Below are 23,812 nucleotides of genomic sequence, written 5' to 3'. Positions count from 1 at the left end.
TGAGTGGTGGAAAAGGCTGCGTATTCATCCATTCTCGACAACCACCTCATTCAGTCAATCTGGATGAACCTATTTTACAGCTGAGGAAACTACAATCTTACATTATTACAAAGAGTGGGTATAAAATCAGCACTTTAAAGAACCGAGGGTCAAGTAACATTAGACCCTTTGCTTCACAAACTCCAATCTTATCAGGCCATCAATCTTTGCCTAAAGAACTGTTAACAGCTCTGAGCTGTCCTTGGAATAGACTCAAACCTCGTGGCCTGGCATTCAAGGTCCCTGGTCCATCCTTCCAGCTTGCCCCTGTGAACGCGTCCCTCAGTCTCTCAGACTCACTTCCCCTCAGACTCCACAGCCATGATGAATGATGGTGCACACAGTTGCTCCAAGGGGCGGCCTTGCTTACGCTTCTTCTTGCCCTGGAAACTCCCACACCCTTCTCTGAAGTTTCCCACCACCCTGCTATTCGCCTACCTGACCAATCCTTATCTCTAGGACTGAGTGGAGACCACACGTTCCAGAGAACTAGCTTCCCGGTTCTGCCCTCGCCTGGGTCAGGGGCCCCTCCTCTGGGCTCCCTCACACCCACTCGTACCACAGCACTGATAAGTGTGTGTTGTCTGGTCACCACCAGGTCTCCAGCAAAACCAGAAACAACTTGAGGGCAGGGGCTGGGTCTAGTTGTCATTCATCCTCAGTGTTCAGCACTGGTGCTGACATATACTAGGCACTCAAATGTGTGCTGAATGAACTGATCCTCCCTCTACTCTGAAGGCAGGTCTTGGCAACAGTCTAGGTGAATGAATTCCATGAGAACTGTAGAAGAGACTTGTGGGAGGTTCCAGTGGAAAGTTCCCACTCTAGTAAATCCCACAATGACCAAATTAGGACAACTGCTCACCTTGACCTAGTTTATCAATGCAACTTCCCCAAGCAGCCTTGAATTAGTGCTGGACCACGGGCTCCTAGAATGGGGCCAAGCTCATTCATCTCCAGTCTCAGTACCCAGGTTTTTGAATGAATGACTAATAGTCTATTGGGCAAAAGCATCCATCCTTATTTCTATTTAGGGATGCTTTAGGGATGGGGCCTTGGAGATGTTCTGGGATGAGGGAGGAAGGGTAAAGAATCTCTGGCAAAGCCAGCCAGGACATATAAGCCCAAGTCCTTACAGGGGCTTATGAGGCCCTGCATGATCTTCCTAGTCCCCTCTGCCCTTGCCTCCCTCCACTGTCCCCTTGTTACTTCTGCTCCAACCCTACCGCCCACTTGCAGTTCCTTAAAGCCTAAGCACACTCCTACCTACCTCAGAGCCTCTGTTCCTTCTAGTCTCGCTCCCTCACTGTGTTCAGGTCCTCCTAAAGTAACGCTTGATCAGGGAGGCCTTCCCTGGCACCCTACACAAAACAGAAATGCCTGTTTCCCCAACTTCCTATATCTCTGGCTTGGATTTACCTTTTTTCTGCTTTTTTTTACCCCATAACACTTTACGCTGCCTGATGTAAGGTACATATGTTTGTTTACTTGTTGACCATCCCTTGATCAATCCCACTAGAGTGCGAGCTCCATTAGAACAGGAATTTAGTTTTGCTCCGTGCTGTATCCCTAACACCAAGAAGGGCACCTGCCTGCTCCATAAATATTTGTTGAGTGAGTGAATGACTGATGAATGAATACCCCATAAGAGCTAACAGACAAGGAAGAAGGCCAGTACTCCGCCCTGAATGAACATGTGCGTGAAGCCTAACTGTCTTGCTGAGTGCTGGGCCAGGATGCCTGCCCCCAGATCAATTGATCCCAGCTGTCTGGACATTCCCTCTGGGTCTCGGGAGTATGCTGCTCTGAAGTGACAAGCTTCTGGGAGGGAGTTAGTTTTTAGCTAATGCCTCATGGGACAAAGGATGGAGTCATGGGGCTGGGAGAGTGGTGGGCCCTGAAGTTGGCTACAACACACAAACTTTCCAAGTGGCCGGGTTGGAGAGGGCAGTCTGGCCTAAGCCAAGGTGAGGGAGGCTGCTATTGAAGAGGAGCTCTGAAATCCAAAGTCTGTTAACAGCTTCTCTCTTTGTAACTGATTGGGACCTAGGGTGTGTGCAGACAAAGTCTGTCCATAGATTTTAGGCTCAAGGCTCAAATGGAACCCAATGGGGGATCAAAGCTATATTTAAATAGCTCTAGATAAGGTTGGGCAGGAAAAGAAGCTAATATTTTTCGAGGTCTATTATAAGAAAGAAACTACACTAATGCGTTATTATATCCTTTGATCCTCTCCACCAGCCTACAACATAGGCTCCTGTTCCCATATTACAGATAGGGAAATGGAAGCTTAGGAATTTAAAACGATCTAGGCAAAATCACTCAACTAATACATAGCAGAACTGAGATTTGAGGTCAGGTCTGTCTAATTCCACAAGCTCTTCTCCTTCTTCTGAATTATGCTATAACTCAAGGACCACTCCAGGGAAAGAAACCATCAGAGGAAGAAAGGAAGGGAGCACAGAGAAACCTATTTCCCCAAAGAATGAGAATCTGGTATAAAGAACAAATCTGGGATAAGATGCTCCCGGGAACTCAGAATTGGAAAATACCTTAGAAATCACCTGGTCTTACCTTCTGTATTGTGCTCAGCTTTATGAAATGCTTCTGGTTATAGTTTTCAAGGAAACTCAAGATATCGAGATGAAGAAGAAGAGCTTTAGGACAGAGGACAGTGAAGGTAACATCAGCAGCTAGTGAAAGAGTAGCAGATGTGTGGCCATCTTGGTGTACTGGCATCTGGATGTGTGGGTGCCCTGGACTAGCTTAAAGGAGATGTGTTAATATAACAGAGCCCAGGGAGCCAAACCCTCAGTAGATCTTTAGTCATCTGGGAGGGATGTCAGCTCATGTCAGGTCCAAGTTCAATGAAGAAGTTCAAGTAGACGTGGCCCTGTCCTTGCAGATAAGAAGTGTCCATAACTGACTGGGAGGAAGTGAGAGAGGAGGCAGGTAACAAGAGAGACCGACACGCTGGCGGTGAGGGAAGAGGGCAAGGGGAATGGAGACCTGCAACTTGTGCACCACAAGTGCTCCTGGATGATAACTTCACAAACTGAATTTGCCTCTAAAATATGTTATAGCAACTGAGACGCCAGACAGTCCTCTGCACAAGATCTACATTCCATCCCAGGTTGGTAACTTAAGGACTTCCTCCTCAGCTCCTCTACATCTGGGTGGCCAGGATGGGCAGCAAGGAATCCCGATTGTGCTTAATCTCAAATGGATTCTGCAAGGAAAAAGGCAACCTCAGTCTACAGCTCTAATCTGCTCTCCTCCTGCATATGGTACTAGGCTACTCTATTTCATGCCTAAACACCCCAAAGACTGAAGACAGCAATAGCTCCCACTCAGAATGCAGTTAGAGAACCCAGGGACCTCTAATCACTTCAAAATTACAGTGACCTCGAAATGCATGACAATTATTATTAATCATGTCCTTGTTTTTTCTCTTTCACATGTATGTGGCGTTAGGAGGCATGGCTTCTAATCAAAGATGACAAATCTGGTGAAATGACTGTCCTTAATACTTCCAAGTATTCTATAAGCATATATAGCACACATTCCCTACACTAAAAGTGTTGACTATCACTGTGCTGTCTGCTAAAAGCAAAGTCAGTTGTTTTTTACCTGGAGATGTCTCCTGTGATTCAGGTTCACCAATCCAGGCTGATGTGACGAACCAGCTGAGCAGCTGTCTGGCCAAGGCAAGTCTGGCTCCCCAAATCAGGGCTGTAGCCCCCTAGAGTCCTGTGGTTTCTCTGTCCTTAAGTGGGTGATAATCTACTGAAAGGGAATACAAGTCACGTTACTATGAGAAGCCATTTCCTGTTCTCCTTTGTAACAACACATTTTTTAAGGAGAGCAGAGAGAGTCCCAGAGTCATAGATTGCCGGGGCTCAAAGACATCGAGGCCATAACCCTGTCTAATGCTTTCATTTTGTAGTTGGGGCAACTGAGGCTCAGAGAAGAAAACAGCCTCATTCACTGCTTCAGCAACTTGGGAGGAGAATCCAGATGAGAACATGTCTCTGACTCTCCAGCCTTTGGAATTTTTTAAAAAGCAGCCACATGGTCAGCCTGACTTCTCAAACAAATGGTCACTGACCCTGAATGGGAAGTCTTTTTGTTTTTTTTTTTAAACACATTTTCAAAAAGGGAGGTGGCACTTTTTCCAGATTGCTATTTTTGTAGTTTTCCCCCTGGGAGCTAAATTAGTAAAACAGTCCACCTCAGGCATGTGGCTGTGATGGTTCTCCCTGCTTCCCATTAGAAAAATATTGTTATGCAATAATGTGACCCATGAACACAGCAGTGGCCGGGCCTTATTTTCAGTGAGAGGTATGTGTTCACCCGGCTGCCAGGTCTCTTGGTCTCTCTCTTTCTCTGTCTCTCTGTCTTTCTCGGTCTCTCTCTGTTTCAGGAAAACACAGTAACAGACATGGACTCTTCTCCCACATGTATCATTTATTATGTGATTTTTCTGGCTACTGTACATTTGAACAGCCACTCCTCTGTGCACAAAACCAAAACCAAAGAAGGGATCTCACATTTGTTAAGCAAATAATATCTACCAGGCACATCATGTGACTCTTACAGGCATATTTTCCTCATTTTTCCTGAAAAATTCCCCATGAGGTAACAATAACTCCATTTTTTCAAGGGGTTAGGGAACCAAACTTCAGAGAACTAGAATGATCTGCAGAGTCATAAAAAGAATACGCTGCAGAACCAGAAATGAACTCATATCTAACTCCCAAATCGACGTTTTGTCCATCTCAACTGGACTATAGTTATTAGTCCAAAACACTAGGAGTTGTCTCATTTTTCTGGTGTTTTAGCTTGAATGCAGGACATAGTTCTTTGGAAGGTAAATTGTTGTAAGGACATGAAGGATTATTCTCGGCAGATTCTCTTTCAGATGGGAGGTAGACCTCTGAAGGCCATAGCTTCCTGCTGTGCTCCAGCCAGGCTCATGTGCCCCAGAGACGTGGGCTGGCCCTGGCTCCGAGCAGCAGCGAGAGGGCTCGTCAGGAAATCACGATTATCAACGCTCGGCGCTTTGTTCCTGTTCTCAGACAACAAGGGACATGGCTGGAGAGATGGGGTGGGGGTGGAGAAAGAGGAAGAAAAAACAGGAAGCGAAGGGGGGGAGGAGGGAAGGAAATGATAGAGAAAACACAGCAACTTTGAAAAGTCCTTGGCCTGACTTGATTTCTGAGCCGACGTTGGTGGAGCTGGCCCTGCATTTTGGGAAACCAGGTCATGATGGTAGCGGGGAAGAGAAGTTTGTTTCCTCCAGATTTGGGGTTTTACCCATAAGTTCCCACCGCAAAGCATAGCCTGAGGAAAACGGTGCCCTGGCACAGGTGCTGTTTCCCACGGACACTCCAGTGTCGACTGACACTGAACGAGGTGAAATTCCAAAGAAGGATCCTGGGGTAGGACCACATCGCTCACCTCTTGGCTGTGGCTAAGAGGCCAGATGTGCCACAAAAAGACCTGGAAACCAGAGAGAAGCTCTTGAAGTGATGGGTACCAGGGGGCGCAGTCCCATCCCCATCACTTTCTTCTCAAATGCCCTCAAAATGATAACGCGTTTTCAGAGTTATATGATTGGAACTTGATTTACCCAACTGGGTCCAGCAAGAATCCCGCTTTCTTCTACCACAAAACCAAGGCGGTCAGGCCAGAAGAACGCTGAGTCTCCTCCAGACCATGACTCTAAGGTACTTCCACAGTTTTTTCCTATTCATTTTGTCCACTCTACTTATCTATAGACATTTACAAAAGTTCTCCAACTCCCAATGCACATCATTAAGGATGGCAGTCACCTGGTGAGTTGAACCATCACACAAAGAGATAACTTTAATCACAGGCTAATCATACTTTAATGCTAATACTAATATTTTACAGTACCCTGGGTACCAGGAGGGTGCAGGGAATGCGGAGACCCCTAACAGGCAAGCCCTCAGATACTAGCCCCACCCACCCTAGTAGTTTCCCAAACTGGCTGTGTGCCTGGAAAAGCTAAGAAAAAAGTCGCAAACCGGGGAAGGGGCCAATGTTTCCGGAGAATTTTGATGTCACCGACCTGGCTCTGGTTCCTGACCAGCCTTTGGATAACTTGGATTCTAATCCAGCTCTCACCATGTCTACCTCCTCCCATCTTATAGATTCCAACACCGAGGCCCTACCAGAGAGAGGCTCGCTCCATGGATCTGCCCTTGATTCTGTAAATTATTGCCACATCATCTAAACAAACACAAAGCCACAACAAGTAAGCATATCTTTGAGAGGATTCCAAGCTTTTTGAAGTGATGGCTGGTGGTTTCCTGTTTGAGTCATCCATGGGCCAGATGTTCATCAGGAACAGAGATCAAGCAGGGAAAGACACTTACAACTCCCATCTCGGGTCTCCACAAGCAGCACAACCTCACACAACACCAACACTAATTTGTTTCCGTTGCTTGCACTTGTGGACGGCTGGAGCTGTTGCCACAGTCCCTCTGCTCCATGCCTGGAGGAGACTCACAGCACCTGAGGCCATCAGGAGAGCTCACTTCTGCAACACCTGGCAGCCAGCAGAACGCTTTTCAATATCTTGTCTTCTTTGATCATTTTAAGAGAGGTACAAAGCAGAGGGGTCATTAGTCCATTTTAAAAATGAGGAATCTGAAATCCAGAAATATGACATGACTTACCGAGGGTCACACAACAGAACCGGGACTAGAACAGGCATCTCCTGACCTCCAGTCTAGTGACCTGTCACCTTTTCACTACATCATGTGCTCAACCCCCATTCAGTGGAGGGGCTGAGGAATAGCTTAGAATAGCTGCGTGTCTTCCACTTTTGAATGGTTCTAGAAGTGGGAGGGCAAACCAAAGAGAAGGCAAAATAGATGATGCGAGAACTAAAGAGGCTGAAAGATCACATTCCCACCCTCCAGGCTGAGCAGATAAGGAATCTAAAGACCACAGTGGGAGCACGCTCGTTCAAAGTCCCAGCTAACCAGGGGCAGAGCCTAGACTCTGAGTCAGGAGACGTGAGTGTGGCCTCCTTCCCACAGCTCCAGGAGCACTGGCCAACATGAAGAACTATGAACGGGCACGCTTTTAGATAATGAAACAGCATCCATTCATTGAGTACTGTGGGAGATCAAGATTTGGCCACCCTGAAATATATCTCTTTACCTCGATTGTTTTCTCTGACGGACACTTGACCTCCCCCACTAACTGCCTAAAGAATTTGACATAGTAACTCCTTCCTGGAACAGATCTTCTATCTAATGGCTGTAATACAACGTAAAATAGATGTTACAATAGGAAAGGCACCAACAGGCCCATCTTATCGGAAGTTGTGTCTCTCTGGGCACATTCTCTGGATGGCCCTGCCAGGAGTTGCCAGACAAACATTTACATTTTTAAGGGAAATCTCCATTTGTAAAGGTATCTCCCTCCCTGTATGGGGAAGAGGGGGGATGACCTCATTTCTAGAAACTTATCAATGTGGAAGGTGAGGCCTTAAATCTGCATAATAACCTTACTCCTGTTTACTGTGCTTTAGTGGTAATCTCCTGTAACTGACTCCCCCCACCCCCAACATCCTCCTTTGTCTTTAGCTAAGATGGTATTTAAGACGAGAATTTCTGCTATTGTGTTGAGAAACGCAGTGTCCCTGCTTTCTCCCATGTATACATGTTATTAAACTTGGTATTATTTTCTCCTGCTAACCTGTCTTGTTAATTATTTGGCCAGCCATAAGAGCCTTAAGGGAAAGGGCAGAGGGGGATTCTCCTTCTTCCCCAACAGTACCTACTGTGTGTCAGGCTTTGCTGAGCACTGTCCATCTGGTAACTCCCTGAAACTCACTGCGAGCATGCTAGGTAGGTATAGGCTGCCCCCTTTCACAGGTGAGGAAACTGAGTTCTTTGTCCAGGGGATTCAGCTTTTGGGTGGTAGAGCCAAGATTTGAATTCAGACAGTCTGGCTCGAATTCCTGCTATCAACCACTCTGTAATACTCCCTCTCAAAGCAGTTACACTGAAAGGAAAAACAAAGGAAAGAAAGGGTGAGGCTTGCAGAGAGGCAAATCAGTGGAAAGAAACAGAACAAAGTAAGTGCAGCAGGAAGAGATGACACCTTCATTCAAAAGGCAGAGGAAGGGAGGGAACTCTCCAGGCGGGGAATACTGAGAGGTGCTGCCCAGGCAGGACCAGGAATTTGGTCCCCAGCCCTCTTGGGTGGTAGCCTCCCATCAGTCAGCACCAGTAAATGACATCCTGGTCTTGGTGTTTACACAGCACAGCTCGTGGGAGGAGGAAGTGGGCTGGGCCAGGGAGGGGACGGAGGGAGGGCCCGAGCTAGGAGAGTCTTCAGGGAGAGTAGAAGGGATGATGTCTTGGGAACCCAGTGACCATGTCACAGATGGATGGAGCCGCTGGGCAGGTGGGCAAGCGGGACTCAGCTGGCAGTCCCCAACTCTAACAGTGCCCACACTCCCAGGGACACTAGGCTTCTGGGGATGCTGCCTGGTTTCAGCCTCACGAAGACCTGGGGAGCAGGGCAGAACAGGGATCATCTCTCACCACTTCACAGATGGAGAGATTAAACCCCCAATAATAACAATCATGGAATAACAATCATAATAATTTCAGACACCACTTGTTGGCAGCCTAACACGTGTCAAGAAATAAGCTAGATGCTTCACGGAGGTTATTCAGTAATTACCCAAACTCTGTGAGGGCTGAACGATTATTCTTAATTTGTAGTTGAGATAAGCTAAGTAATTTGCTAAAGGTCAAAAAGCTAGTAGTCCATGAGAAAGGGTCTGAACCACTGCCTATTTGACACTTTGGCCCACAATCTCACCTCTAAGCCGCATGTACTGTGAAATGGTGAAATGCCTTACCCATGATGGTGGTGCAACGGTGCTAACCCACAGCCAACTTTGGAGCTGTTACAGCACACAGACACAGATTTTTACTTAAATATATCATCCTCACTACATATGTACTAAGTGCATGTGCATGGTCACACACAATCAGGGTGACCACATGATTTATCATCCAAACCTGGATACTTCTGAGAATGAAAGGGGCCTATTGATAATGCCACTGGGACAACAGGCATAACCCAGGACTGTCCCAGGCACACAAGGGCATAGAGACACCTTGACATGATCCACAGTCCCATGGGGCTGGTTATTGTTACACCAGTTGTGTTGGTAGAAAATTCTCCTGGACAATCTCCCGCTTACAAACCACACAAACACTCCTTTGCAGCCGTTCATTCTAGCTTTACTCACCAGAATGTCTTCTAAATCCACTGAGCTTGTAGACTTTACATATAAAACAAGCCACTGCAACTTGATTAAAAAGTAGTCATGCTATGATTTGAGAAGTGAGGGTGTGACCAGTTTTAGCAACATATTTTAAAAGGACAGTTGAATTCCTTGTGCCCTGGCACCCAGAACCTGAATGTGCAGCTGTCCTGACAACCAGCCAGTCCTCCAAACGTGGGGGCTTGGTGGCTCTCCTAGCTGGGGCGGCCTAAGGCAGCTGGATGGGCAAGCAGTGAGGGGAGCAGCTGCTGCCCAGACCCGCTGGAGAAACTGCAGCCCACTCACAGGACACGAGGCCGTTTCCTCAGGGGGCAGTGCGTCGCAGGCACAGGCCGGCCTTTCTCCACTGCCAGCGGGCATGGACCCCTGCCTGGAGACTGGGGAGCTGGAGGCCACTGGCTGGGGATCTCCCCTTTCACCCCACTGGCCTGGGGATGAAGGAGGTGGCACTTAAAGCCTGCTTTTGTCTTACTCTTTCCCCAAGAATCTGCCTTCCCAAGAATCTCTGACCAAGAGCAAAAAGAATCTTCTGTTCTTTCGAAACCAGGAAATCGATCTTGACTCAAACTCACACATCAATACAGTAAAGTGAAGCACTAGTTAAGAAAGCAACAGGTCTCAGTCCATTCTCTGAAGAGCCCGTTTCCGGCAGTTAGTTAATCATGGGCATCACAGGACCTGTAGTCCAGCGGTTTTCTGACAGCTCTAGAGAAACTCACCAGTCTGGGGAGCCCCAGGGACGCCTAAGGGGCTACTTGGCAAGGCTCTGGGCCCTCGTCCTGCAATAACGCAAATAGGGAGGCTTTTTAGCTGTTTTGCATAGAAGCTTCTGCAAATGATGAATTTTGGTAAATAAGACCCTTTTTCCAAATAAGGTCACATTCACAGGTTGTGGGGGTTAGGGCACGGACTTATCTTTTTGAGGACCACCATTCAACCCACTACTGCTATTATCGGTATTATTATTACTACGATTAATATTATTATTAACGTTACTCAGGGGATACTTGAGTTCCAGAGAAGAGAAGAGACTTGTCTAATGCCACTCAGCAATTAGGTGGAGAAGCCAGAACTCGAACACTGTATGTGAGCCCAGTATGAGAGCAGCCTAGAGAGCAGCCAGATAGTGGCTGACCAGGGTGGCCTGGGCTCAGGCAATCCTAGACCATCAGAGGTCAACAAGTGGATGGTAGGACAGAAGAAGATGGCTCTTCTTCACTGCACACCACTACATGCCAGGCACTGTGCCGAACATCATGGGACTATTTCCCTCGGCCCTCATATCAATCTTAGTGAAACTGGCGGTACTTTCATTAGACACATCTTACAGATAAGGAACTGGAGAGTAACTCACAGAGGTTGAGTTACCAGCCTAGGGTGCACAGCAAGTTGGTGGTGAAGTGCACATTTGAACCCAGTTTCAATCTCACCACCCTCGCTCTAACCACTGTGCTCTACGGCAGTAGAGGCGCCCAGCCCATCACTCCCAGGTGAGGTATCTGACATGGGGCAGGGAAGGCAGTCACAAGTGGCAGGTGGTAGCAGAACCAGGACCAGAGCCCAGGTCTCTCTTCCCAGGTTGTGGCTTGACATCTGTGTGTGATCTCTGTCACCCCTAAACAGCCATTAAGATAAGTGTCCCCATGTGGATGGTGAGAGGACACTGATCAATGACTTCAGAAAACCCCACCCAGCGTTTCAGCTGAACAAAACTGCTGTCTCTCTGCGACAATACTTCACAGTGTTGGTTACACCAGGCCCTCCTCCGGAGAGGGGGAGTGGGAGACATTTTAGAAACTGCATGAGATCAGCCTCCTCCTCTCCCTGACAAGCCTGAGCAGCAGCACAATTAAATCCGAGACCACTGGGGCGCTTTCATGAGCCCTCTTCCCTTCCCAGGGCTGCCACTACAGGTGCATCGCCTTTCGGGAGGGAGAGGGGCACAACTTCACAGGTTTGAGGCGTCAGCAGCTGACACCACCTTGTCTCCATCAGGCAGGCAGCAATAAAACAGAGACAAACACGGTCCAGGCTGCGACGCCATGCTTGAGCACCATGGGTAACACAGCCAGGAGGATGCCTTGATATAGAACAAACACTTTGGGGGGAGGGCAACGAAACCTGGGTCTACCCCCGACTTAGCCTTGGCTGGGCTGTGTGACCTTTAGTCAGTCACTTCTCTTTTCTGATTTTCAGATGCAACGCTGTTAAATGCAGACATTACGACTATGTACCCCAGCAAGCCTCTTTGGGCTACTTTGAAGGTCAAATGAGCGTTCTCTTCTAAAAACCACCTTAGCTATTTACTTTCACATTTTATCTCTGCCGCTGGATGGAAAGTTCCTTAAGAGAAGAGCCCTGCACAAATGACGAGTGTTGATGGTTGAATTTGTACAATTCTGCTTCTCTGAGGGCAGTAAACAGCTCCATGTGGCTGGGGAGGGCAGAAAGAGGTGGCAGAGATACAGATGGAAAAGAGGCTGGTGTCAGGCCGTGGAGCACCTTACAGGCACTGCTCCTCACTGTGAGGCTGAACAGGAAGCTTGTATATCAAACGCTTCTGTACATATTAGTAGGAGAATGGGGCTATGGAAAGAACCTGGGGTCTCGGGCCCAGCAGTTGTGAACTGTAACTTCCGTGAGCCTTGGCTGCCCTATCCGTACACTGGGAACAATAGCTCCATTTCAGGGTCATTAGGGTTGCCCGACATTAAAAGGACTGGTGCAGTATTTGGCACCTATTTGAACTTCAGCTGGTATGATGGCCCCTAAACAAGCTGGGCAAAGCTGACCTGGACTGTCAGAGTAAATGATTGTTATGGAAGTTCAAGGCCAGTCCTGCCTAGGAGTAAGAAACTAAGAAATGGTGCCGTGACCAGACTGCACTAAGCACGACCTGAGAGCCAATCTGGCTGGACTCACCTGTCGTCCAATTTCCCGACGACTCTGGCGTGCTCCAGCATACCGAGCAAACACTTGCAGCACTCAAGTACCCACAAGCCACGTGGGTCCACACAGCAAACACCACCGAGTGCCACAAACCACCTGCGAACACTCCAGCGGCCCCTGGACTATGGTACCATCCACAAAGGGCACCTTTTAAGTGGCTTATGTTGGGTGTTCTGTAGAGACCCCACTTAAGCCATGAGGCTGGGTGGAAGGCAAAGCGCTGTGGGTTGAGAAGCAGGAGGTCTGGACCCCAATTTCTGCTTTGACTCTAAATCTCTCTAAGACACTGGGCAAGTCACTCACTCTCATCTACATAATTAAGGAATCTTTGCAACTTGGGACTCTCCATGTCTAGAACAGCCCCTCCATGGAGCGTTTCTGTAAGAGCTTCACTCATGATATATACTGCCCTTTGAGAAAGTAATTTTCTTAGAAGGCAGACCTCTGCTCAAAATGCATGAAAATGGAGCCCCTCCTGCAGAATGCCCCACTCCAAATCCAACAGGAATATGCTGAACTCCAGGTGTGCCTGGTTTTAGTTCTCATCCAACCAATTCCTGGCTGTGCAATCTTGGGTGAGTTGCTTTCCCCCTCTGAGCCTCAGTTTCCTCATGTGAACCTCAGAGGGAATGATATCTAGCTCACAGCATTTCCCAGCAAACTCTGTTTTCTAACTTCACAGAAAGTACAAATCTCATTTCACTGGGACACTAGGAGGCTAGCTCTCCTTCACCTTCGTGCACAGAGCCAGACACACTTTCACAAAGCAGGCAAGGGGGAAAGCAGGGAATTTCCATTATTCTTAGCAAAGGGGGAGAGAGTCAGAGTCAACACGAGGAGGAATGATTGAGAAGTACCTGCGACAGCTGGGAGCCGGCTTATCTACACTACCGAGAACTGTCACTGTGGCCTAGACAGACATTGGAGATTGTGCTCAGACAATAGCACAGCTGCTCCTGTTCCTGGGCCCCCAGCTGCGAAGCAAATCAAAAGTCATACGATCAACATTCTGTCCTGCATTCATTCTCAAGACTCAAAGGGATTCTGCCTTCCCCAACAGCACAGGGCTGCAGAGCGAGAATGCACAGCCCCCTCATCAGGATCCGTGCACCCTATGCCTTCCATGGGCAGAAGGGAAGTGGGAGCTGCTGACAGGAAAATGCCCGAGCTAAGATGCCCACAGAAGCTGAGACTACAGGAAAACGCACTTTCCCTGTAGGAACCACCACCTTCTAACAAAACCATATTCCTAAGCCTAATGTTCAAGTCGCTCCATAAACCGGTCTGTACTACTTGAGAACCATTCTTTGTAGGAACTTTCAGTTTAAGCCCAAATGTGATTTACTGCAGCTTCGTGTTTTCTTGCCCCGTTCTCCAGCCTAAACTTACATCCCCATCCTTTCTAGCATCCTTCAAAGCCAAAAGCAGCCTCACCTCCTCCACGAAGTCTTCTCTGATACTCTTCTGATACCCTGGTCCACACTGTGCTCTCCCTTCTCTGAACTCTCGCTGCACTTTCTATCTGCACCACTCAGCATTTGCACCCTCAAGTTGCCTCATCACTTTTCAACTGGACTGTTGCACCAACCTCCTAACTGATTTCATCCTGCCTGGACTGTGGCCCCGTACTCTGCAGAGAGAACTTTCTAAAGCATGCATCTGATGATGTGTCTTCCCTGCTTAAAACCCTTCAAGCATTTCCCACCACTTCCAGGATCAAATCTAAATTCCACAACATGCTCCCGCCCCTCTACTACTCCCTGAGGTTAGTAATGAAGTGGTATTAAACGTGGGACGAGAACCCAGGTCTCTAGATAACCAGCTGAGGGTTCTTCCCACAGCCCGAGGCTCCCTCAGGTCTAATGCTGGGCCACAGAGAAGATGTCTAGGAGCATATGGCACAGAACCACGGTCAAGGTGAAAAAGTCAAGATCAGATAAATCCTTAGGCTTGATGAGTTTTCAATACTATAACAACTAGTCAATCCACCAAGCAACTGAGTGGGTGAGTAGACATCTCAGGTTCAGGCATAAGATAGCTTATTTGCTCTTTACATCAAGAAGCGGGGATTTTATTTCTCCTTTTATACATGTGGAAACTGAGGCTTACAGAAGTCAGAGCTCATATCTGGACGAAAATTCTAGCCAAGACCCTACTCCTGTGCTCCAGCGTGGTATGCCCAACATTCCATTGGCCATCACTACCTGGTAGCTCCAAGCACCTCCCACTCAACATATCTGATACTGAGCAACATCACTTAGTTCCTGCCCAGGAGTTCATTCCACCCAGGAGATCCCCTGATGAGTTCCTTGTTTTCTGTTCTAGGACCAGAGCTGTCCTACTGCTCCTACAACTCCTTATATGGAAAGATTGTGAAAACAGATGTTCATTTAACAGAAGAAAGAGGAAATGCCACTTTAACTGCTCTATACTACCAATGAGGTGATCCAAAACCCTTACCAGGCTAATGCTTCCCCCATCATGCCTCATAGTAACAAGTGTGTGTGTTTACAGGGAAGGGAAGAGGGTCGGAAGACCAAAGTCCAGAAGAGAGCAAGACTAATATTTGAACAGAAGCACACATGGATCCAGTGGCGTCCTGGAGCCAGTTGGCACCAGCTCACCAGAGCCAATTATACATATCTCTTCCCAGCTTTACATTCAGCGAGGTCTTGAAAATAGAATGAAAATTGGCAAACATTCCTAATCAGGTGTGTTTTGTTTTTGTTTTTCCCAGAGAATCAGTTATCAAATATTTATCAACACACCACTAAATGCATCTATGAGAAGGAAATGCTTTGGGAAGACAGGACATGTAAATCATAGCTATAGCTCTGCCCTCAACTCACTGTTTGACGGACAAGTTTCTTCCCTTCCTGGTCTTCAACTACCATAAGTTTAAAAGAGGAGCAAAAATCCTTGCTTTCCTTACACACAACTATATAAACTAAGACAAGAGACATAAGAGCATTTTGGCAAATGTAAAGTGATGAGGACATATTTGGCAATGTCTGTAGACATTTTTGGTTGTTGTCACAACTGGAGTGTGTGTGGTGCTACTGGTATCGAGTTTGTAGAGGCCAGGGATGCTGGTAAACATCCTACAATGACAGGAGAGCCCCCAACCTGTCCTCACACAGTAGCCCCTTCAAATTCCTTGAATATACCAGCAAGCAGGAGAAAAATAAAGGAAACTGGGTCAGTCCATGAGAACTCTGGAAGGCCAATGGGTGGAGAACAGTGTGATGTGTGCTACAGCGTGACAACACAAGAATAAGTCACAACTCTGGCCCCAACATGGTGCCGGGCACAGAGTATGAGCTCAGTAATGGTTTGGGGAAAGCGCAAATGGGTCCAGTTGAAACTATAATGCAGTCTCTCTAGCAGGTCCACATTCCAGTGTGTGCACACCCCCTGCACAGTGACACCAGGTAGAAGAATCTGACAAGTGCTATTTCACCTCCTCTGGGAGGGAAAGGAGAAGAAATGGTGTGGAGACTCGGGTTAGTAATCACTAGCCTGACAATCATAGAAGCAGTGGTCAGAGGAGCGATTTTGTTTAAGTCACTTGCTAATATGAGTTGAAACATCTTGAAAGGTGAGGTTTTCAAACCATCCTCTGGGGAGGCAATTGTTAAAAACACACAGCAGGCAGCCTTGCTTTCCACACATTCAGAAACCACTTTTTTTAGACAATCCTTTTATCCCTTGTACCACTTGGGACTGAAAATGCATTTAGCACAAACCACCCGAAGCGGAAACAGCAATGGGTAAAAAACACTCCCGGCGTTGGTGGCCACCATGGGGGAACTGTAACCGAGCCGGACGAGGTGGGCACAGCTCAGACACTCACAAGGATAAAAGGGATGACATGCAACATACCGACTGTCCCTGAGCCTCTGAGGCCTGGAGTCAGCGAGGCTTTGGAGCGAAGCTTAGCCACAAGCGTTTCCTGGAAGTCGCCCTGCAAGACTCCCATTTCCCCGTCGTCCCTACGCTGGGAGAACCAGCCAATTTCTCAAGAGTGGATGACAGGACAGAGGACTTCCCTCGGTGTCCCCCTGAAGATCTGAATCTGAGCATCAACCAGCTGACTCACAAAGCCCCTTAATTAAAAGCTCAAGGGTTCAGAGCTAATTCTAGATGTGGCAGGACCCAGTGCCTTCCCAGGCACCAGAACTGCGAGTGGAGTAATGAGGATCACTTTGCCCTTCCTGTCTATGAATGACAAGTCACTCAAATATAAATTAGACTCACAGAATGCCAGAGCTGGAAGCCACCCGAGCAACTGTCTGCCCACCCACTGTATTTTATCAATGAGGGGCTGGTGGCCCAGGGGAGGAGGCAGGTTTCTGTGTGCCCAGAAAATCTTTTTGTTCAAGTCTCTAAACTCCCTCTCTAAGGCTTACTTGGAGCTCAGGAACAAGCTGGTTACAATCCAGGGAGGATCTGGGGCTTCACGAGGAAGGAAGTAACCAGCTCTCACCTTTGCTAAGCTTGGCCCCTTTCATCCTTCACATCCACGACCCAGCAACATGGGTCTAATTATGCCCATAATGGAGACAAGGAAATCTAGGCCAAGACAAGTAAAAAATGTGCTTGGGGCTGGCCTGGTGGTGTAGTGGTTAAGTTCGTGCACTCCGCTTTGGTGGCCCGGGGTTCACAGGTTTGGATTCCGGGTGCGGACCCATGCACTGCTTATCAAGCCATGCTGTGGCCCATGTAAAGTAGAGGAAGATGGGCACGTATATTAGCCCAGGGCCAGTCTTTCTCAGCAAAAAGAGGAGGATTGGCAACGGGTGTTAGCTCAGGGCTAATCTTCCTCACACACACACAAAAATGTGCTTAAGACCAAACAGCTAGTGAATTTCTTTGATTCCGATGCTCGTGCCTTAAACAAATTCTTTCCTTTTTAATATAAAGTTGTATTATCTAAAGCAACAAAATGATAATATCAGTAATGTCAAAATCATTTTTCTACATTATTAATAATCTTTTGATTTATTGGACTGCAAGCTTGACTTTTTTCATACTAATAATGCCCAATATTTCTGAATATCCTTTCTGCACCATGTACTTTACAAAATAATCTCTCATTATTAAAAAATAGCTTCAAGTAACATCTCTCTCATTTTACTGGCAGATACACAGGCTCAGGGTGTTTAGGTGAATTTCCTGAGATCACACAGCCCATCCATGGCAGAAGCGGGATTCTCACACAGGTCTATCTGATTCTGAATCCTGTGTTCCTTCTACCCTAATGACCTGCTTATCCTCCAGTGACTGTTGACTCAGTGCTAGATCAGACGCCACAGACTTTCGAGGGCAACCTCTTCATAAACGTGCCAGCTGGGCCTGATGCTGAGGGCCTGGGTCAGTGGAGGTGATGAATGGAGTGGTGGTTGTGACCTCATCTTGGGGTCTGGATGCAGCCACACACCAAGGCCCACCCTGCAGCCTATCACTAGCTTCCTGTATTTCTTCCACTCTAGGGAGGAAGATTCTGAGAATAAAGTGTGACACCTCACCCATGTTTGCTAGTAGCTCATGAGCTACCAGAAAAGATGAATACATGAAATGACAATTAAAATACAGGGTGGCAGTTGCTGCAATGGGAAGCGTAGGCTGACGTGGAGGCACCAGCGATGGCCACCTAACCCCAGCCACGTGGTGGGAAGCCCGTCAATCGAGGCTTCATAGAGGAGTCAATGTCTGAGCCAAGTCTGGAATCCATACAGGACTGAGCCAGGCAAATGGGGGACAGGAGAATGAGAATGGGGACAGAAGATGCTCAGGCAGAGGTCACAAGGGAATAAAAATGGATAGAAGTGATGAACTTCCTGATGTAAGGAACTATGTGCAGTTGGGTATGGCTGGAGTGTAAGAAAATGATGGGGTGGAGGGAAGCCTGGACCGAAAAGTGAGGCAGGGGTTGAGCCAGACTACAGAGGGTCTCCTCTAAATGGGAGCTGGAACATCGAGTTTTACCTTTTATTATTTGGCAGGGACAGGGCAATTTTGTCGGGTTTGTATTTTATATCATATACATGTGTGCATGTGTAGATCTATCTATCTATCTACCCACCTACCTACCTATATCTATCTACCTGTCTCTATCTAAATCTTTCTATCTATATCTTTCTATCTATCTATCTATCTATCTATCTATCTATCTATCTATCTATCTATCTATCTGTCTGTCTGTCTGTCTACCTATGACTACTTTAGTGGTAGTGATGTGAGTCTAGTTACTTCTTCACTCTGGCTTTCAATGATTTCATCTCTAAAATAGGAAAAACATGATGTGCACTCCATATCCCAGAAGTGTTATAAGAATAAAGTGAGATGGTAATGAAACGGTTATTAACGATGACAAAAAGATGAGAAGCCTATATGAAGAATTACACACGGCTTCTCTCAAGGCTGTATAAAGGAGAGCTCAGAACTGTAAAATACCCACCCCAGAAGAAGGAATTGGGATGGAGATTACGGCACATGGAACAGAGAAGACCAAGCCCTGCCGCCGTGGGTGCTCCTGTCTGGAAGGCCCTGCCCTGGCTGTGCCTGCCTGGGAACATCTTGTCCTTGGCACCTGGGTACTAGGCTAACTTTCTGATCCACGCAGCAGTTGGAAGGAAGCGAAAAAAAACAAATGCCAAAAACCCATCTTTCGTATTTATCCAGTTAATGTTTCCAATTTCAAATAAAAGAATTATTTTCACAAAGCCCTTCTTGAATCTCAGAGAATATACAGGTGGGCAAAGAATATTTGATCTTCAGCTGAAAGGGCAGGTCTTTGCCATCCAGGGTGGGCACAAAAGCCGGGCTGATTTGTGTCCTCTCTCAGTCAGCCCCGGCTCTGTGGAGGTCTGACTCCTGCTGAAATCAGGCAGGACAAATCCGAAGCAGGCTGCCCGTCTAAGCACCTGGAGTGCAGGGCCAGTGGGTGGGGGATAAAAGCTTCCTTCAGAGGGGAACAGAAGGGTTTCCACCATTTCACAATTACCTTTATTAGCATAGCGTCTCATCTCGCATTTTGTAAAACACTTTCCTTTTCCGTCTCAGGAAGAATGCAGTGACAGAAATTGCTGCCGCTGGGGGGGAAATGTCTGTAAAATTTAAAGCATGGGGCATTTGTTCGAGACTCCTGGGTAATGCTGTCTCTTGATATATAATTCACGATAGCCTTAAAGCTTGGCCTACTTGTGACACAGAGATCATATATTTTGGAAAAGTCAGGGAAGGCGAGTGAGAAAATCGCTTCTAAATGGTTCTGCTGTACTTTGCCTTTTGAGTAGAGCCAGACAATATTTTGGACCGCTCTTTGCTACCATAAGGGCTTCCCTTAAAGAGCCTATTTTATTTTTCTCTCTCTCTTAAATTGAAGAGGCAGCATATCATCCAGTTTCAGTTTTATCTTCTGTAACACTAGATAAAAGATGAGGCTGACTCCATCTGTTACTACATACAGGCTGCAAACTGTGTGAAAGCAGACACACATGCACACACACACACACACACACTCCTTGCAAAAAGGGGAAAAAAATCTACACTTTTGAAAAATTTATCATCAGCAATCCTATCCAATGCCGACCAGATAGCAGCACTTTTATCCTTTTATGGGCAGATCCAGGAGAAAGCCAGCCTCGCCACAAAGGCTGTTCCCCCCATGCTGCCACATGAATTGGGATGCTGGGATTGGCTGCAGGCCAGGCCCTTCCCCCACAGCCTGGAGTTCCAACCTCACTGAAATCTGTGATGATCCCCCTGGGTGCCATTACCTGCTATGTCTCAGCCCACCCGAGCTGATGCTGAGAGAATCGCAGAACAGTGAAAGGGTTTCCGTCCTCTGGTACAAAAGCCGTGCTCCTGGGGCTGGATTTTCTAGGGGAAATGAGCCCCATTTGAGTCACTTGGCATTTCCTATGGCACTGCTGGTTGGGGTGACATCTTATTTTTGCCCTCTCTGGATTTTGAGAACTGCTTTTTCTCAAGAGTTCCTGAAAACGTGGTGTTCAATTGATCAGATCAGATGCAATAGAGGATCAGATATTGGAGGCTGGAGGTGACCGGGATGGGCCCTCGCCACTGTTCACATCTTCACAATTACCCCTTTAAGGTGGGCATAGTGCAGGTGGAGAGATCTGAAATTCACAGAGGTCCTTTGTTTCTTGAATGCAGAAACCGTGTTAATCACAGAGTTCCAAAAATAGGCAAGCTTCGTTTCATTAATGAGGTGAAGTTTGAGCACTCACGGTTCGGAAGAGGGTGGGGGTGGAGGTGACAAGCACCAGTGACCACCTAGGCCACTGCACTTCAAAAGGCTTATGTGGTTTTTAGGGAGGGACCAGAGCCCCCGCTACACCCCGAGCACCCTGCACTCTGAAGCGCTACGGCCTGTGGACTCCGCTTCAGCGGTGTCTCACGTCGCCCCCTCCTCTTTCCTCCCACTGCGGCTGCCCTAATTTTGGCCTTTATTATCTTCCTCCTGGATGGTTTTGCACACGCAGCCAGATGACTCTTCCTGAAGCAGCACAGCTATTATTGAGTCACTCCATGGCTCAAAAGCCTTTAATGATTTCCTCATTGACTGAGAAATAAAGGCCAGCCTCTAATTTCTAAGGCCCTCTTCATCAGGTTCCAGCCAACATTCTAGCCTATCCTCCCCTTCCCTCTCTCCTTCCCACACTCAGCCCTCAGCTCAGTGCCACATCTCCAGCTGTCCCACCTGCATGTCCTTGCTCTTATATTTCTCTCTACCTAAAATAGTCTTCTCTCCACCTCGTTCATTGCCAATCCTATTCATCCATCAAGACCAAATTCAAAGGCCACTTCAGCCATGGACTCAACCCTGATCCCCAGAGACAATTTCTCTGTCCTCTGAACTCCCATAATTGTACTATAGCTCAACCACTTTCTTTTGCTGTAACAGATTCTATAAGCCTTATTTTTCTCCTTAGACTGTAAGGCATCTGAGAGCAGAGGAGTGCCCAATTGACCTTTGCATATTCACTCTATCTAGATAGGTTCGAGAAGGTGCTCACTAACACTATATAAGTAAACTAGTGAGGATGGCTCCAGGACTGCAGACACAAAGCTATTTTGTGGGGGCAGAGTGACCTAAACAGATCGTGTCACTGCAGTGTAGAAGAGCATCATTAGAGGAGCATACAGCATGCAGAAGAGGCAAGCTGGGTGGGCTGGGGTCATAGGTGGGTGACACTAATGACCTCCATGGTGCTAAATCCAATGGTCAATCCTCAGTCTTCATCTGTACTAGACCGACAGCAATTTTGACACAAGTGAGTCACCATCCCTTCTAGAAAGTCTTATTTACTTGACCTCTAGGAGTTCACAGTCTCTTATTTTTCCCCCTAGTTAATGTCTGCTCCTTCTCAGACTCCTTGGGCGATTCCTTTTTTCCAAAACTCTTGATGTTGGTATCCCCCAGGACTCAGGTCTTCAGTTTCTCTCTCCTCTATGAGGTCTCACTCCTAAGGTGATCTCACCCAGTGTCACGGCCTTAAACATCTCTATTTTGATAAATCTGAAATTCACATTTCTAGCTTTGACCTCTCCATTGCTTGCAATAACCAACGACTTACTCAATATCTACACTTGGATGCCTGCAACTCAAACTTAAAAAGCCCCAAATTCAACTCCTCATCTCCCCTCCCAATCCTGCTTCATCCACAGTCTTTCTCATCTCAGCTAATGAGAATTCCATCCTTCCAGTCTCTCAGCACAAAATATTGAGTCATCTTAGCCTCCTCTTTATTTGATGCCCCACATCCAATCCTTCAGGAAATTCTTCTGGCTTTACCTTTAAAATATATCCAGCATAGATCAGAATGTACCCCCTCTACTCTGCTCCATTTTCCCCCTTTGCTCTTTTGACCTTTTAATATACTAGAAGGCAATAAATATTACTTTATTACCTTTACCTGAGTTATTATCATTATTAATTTATTATCTATTTTTTATCACTAATGTATTATGTCCCCAGTGCCTAGAACTATGCATGGCACCAACTAGGCATTCAATAAATATTTGTTGAATGCATGAATGAATGACTTTAGCCAATGATCTATAAACTGTAGCTTAAACAATAAATAGCATCTAGCCACAGAGGAATGCAGCTGAAAGGCACTTGTAGGCAGGGGGAATACCAGAAGCAAGGGCCTGGGACAAAAACTTATCCAACATCTTAAGAAGTGACAGTGTTGCAAAAGCCTGCCTGCATTATACAAAACCACTAAAGATGCACAGTTGAGCTCTTTCCAACTTGTCTAGATCAGCCAAGGAAAGTTCCGAGGGACTTCCATGGACGGCTATGCTTTTTTGTAAAAAAGACATACAGTCAAAATAGAAATGAAACACATGAAAGCTAGTAAATAACTGTGCATAAACATCCCCTCGACGATTTTATTTACATTACACATTTTTTCACACCTTTTTTTGCCCCTAAAATATTACAAAGACAATATCCCCAGTTCTGTCTCTATTCGCCCACAATTAGACTTCCTGCAAGTATGTTTTCAGGGTCAAGCTCACGTCAGTCCTCCTCCTTGTCATACCCTCAGTGCCCACCCAGACACAGTGAGTGTTTGCAAATTATTTGTTCAAGGAATGAAGAAATGAATGAATGCCTTCTGAACGTCTCCTGCCAGGACCAGTTCCACAATCTAAGAATACATTCTTAAGTAGAAGATATATTCTCCACTAGACTTGTCCTCGAGGCAGAAGTTGCATTAGCCTTCACTTTCCCCTGAGTGCCTAGCACAGTGCCTGGCTTCCAGCAGACATTCGATAAGGATTTGATGCCTAAAAGTCAAGTTCATCTACCTGCAGACCTGGAAGTGGTAAAGGGCGCTGATGTACACTCTTCTTGACTCCCTATGCCAGCATCTCAGCATTCTCTACTCTTGCTGTGATTTAATTCGAGGTAGAAAGCTGGTGTGGGGCCAAGTCAAATACCCCACTTAGTTGCATGTCCACCCTGCCGCATGGGGAGGTTAGAACTGGAATCAGAGAGGCTCTACTTGAAGATCCGTCCCTTTAGTGGATGGGCTGAGTCACGGAAGCCTTAGCATTTGCATCCATAAAAAGGGAATCATCACACCAGCATGGCACACAGGCTGTGGTGAGGATCTGTAGGGCCCTTTGAAGACTGAGTTCATTGAGTTCTAACCTCAGATGACCATTTCCTCTAGGGCACTCCCTGCCACGCCTTCTGTGAGCCAGAGCTTATCATGCTATTCAAGACACATCTGTCCAGCGGGTGCTGTGGCTTAAGTACTGTTGTCTGTCAAAAGCTTCCTCTAAGCATGTCTTCCTCACAGATGTTTGTGAAAAGACTTGCCAAACTCAGAAGCATGATTACGGGCTTTCGGGCTCTGATTAGAGTCAGGAATTAACTGGGCTTGAGAAGTAACTTCCTTGGAAGCCACACTTAGATAATCACATGGAAAATGAACCCAG

At 46.9% G+C, this 23,812-nt stretch overlaps 1 protein-coding gene across 3 annotated transcripts in view; it reads right to left on the bottom strand.

The window, feature by feature from the left end:
• Nucleotides 1-23,812, bottom strand: part of CYRIA (CYFIP related Rac1 interactor A) — a 104,644-nt gene that overhangs the window by 58,494 nt on the left and 22,338 nt on the right. The window contains exons 1-2 of one of the 3 annotated variants that reach the window (XM_058551756.1): nucleotides 6,744-6,795; nucleotides 3,670-3,825 (exon numbers count right to left, since the gene is read on the bottom strand). The exons of 1 other annotated variant lie outside the window; for it this stretch is intronic. The gene's annotated coding sequence lies outside the window, so the exon portion shown is untranslated. Of the gene's footprint in view, nucleotides 1-3,669; nucleotides 3,826-6,743; nucleotides 6,796-23,812 lie in introns of those variants that run through there. One more of the 3 variants, XM_058551758.1, reaches the window with a different exon arrangement.

This window comes from Diceros bicornis, chromosome 12 (assembly GCF_020826845.1).
Source record: "Diceros bicornis minor isolate mBicDic1 chromosome 12, mDicBic1.mat.cur, whole genome shotgun sequence".
NCBI classification, from domain to species: domain Eukaryota; kingdom Metazoa; phylum Chordata; class Mammalia; order Perissodactyla; family Rhinocerotidae; genus Diceros; species Diceros bicornis.
Note: the sequence above shows the minus strand (reverse complement) of the source record. Positions and strands in the feature narration are given on the sequence as shown.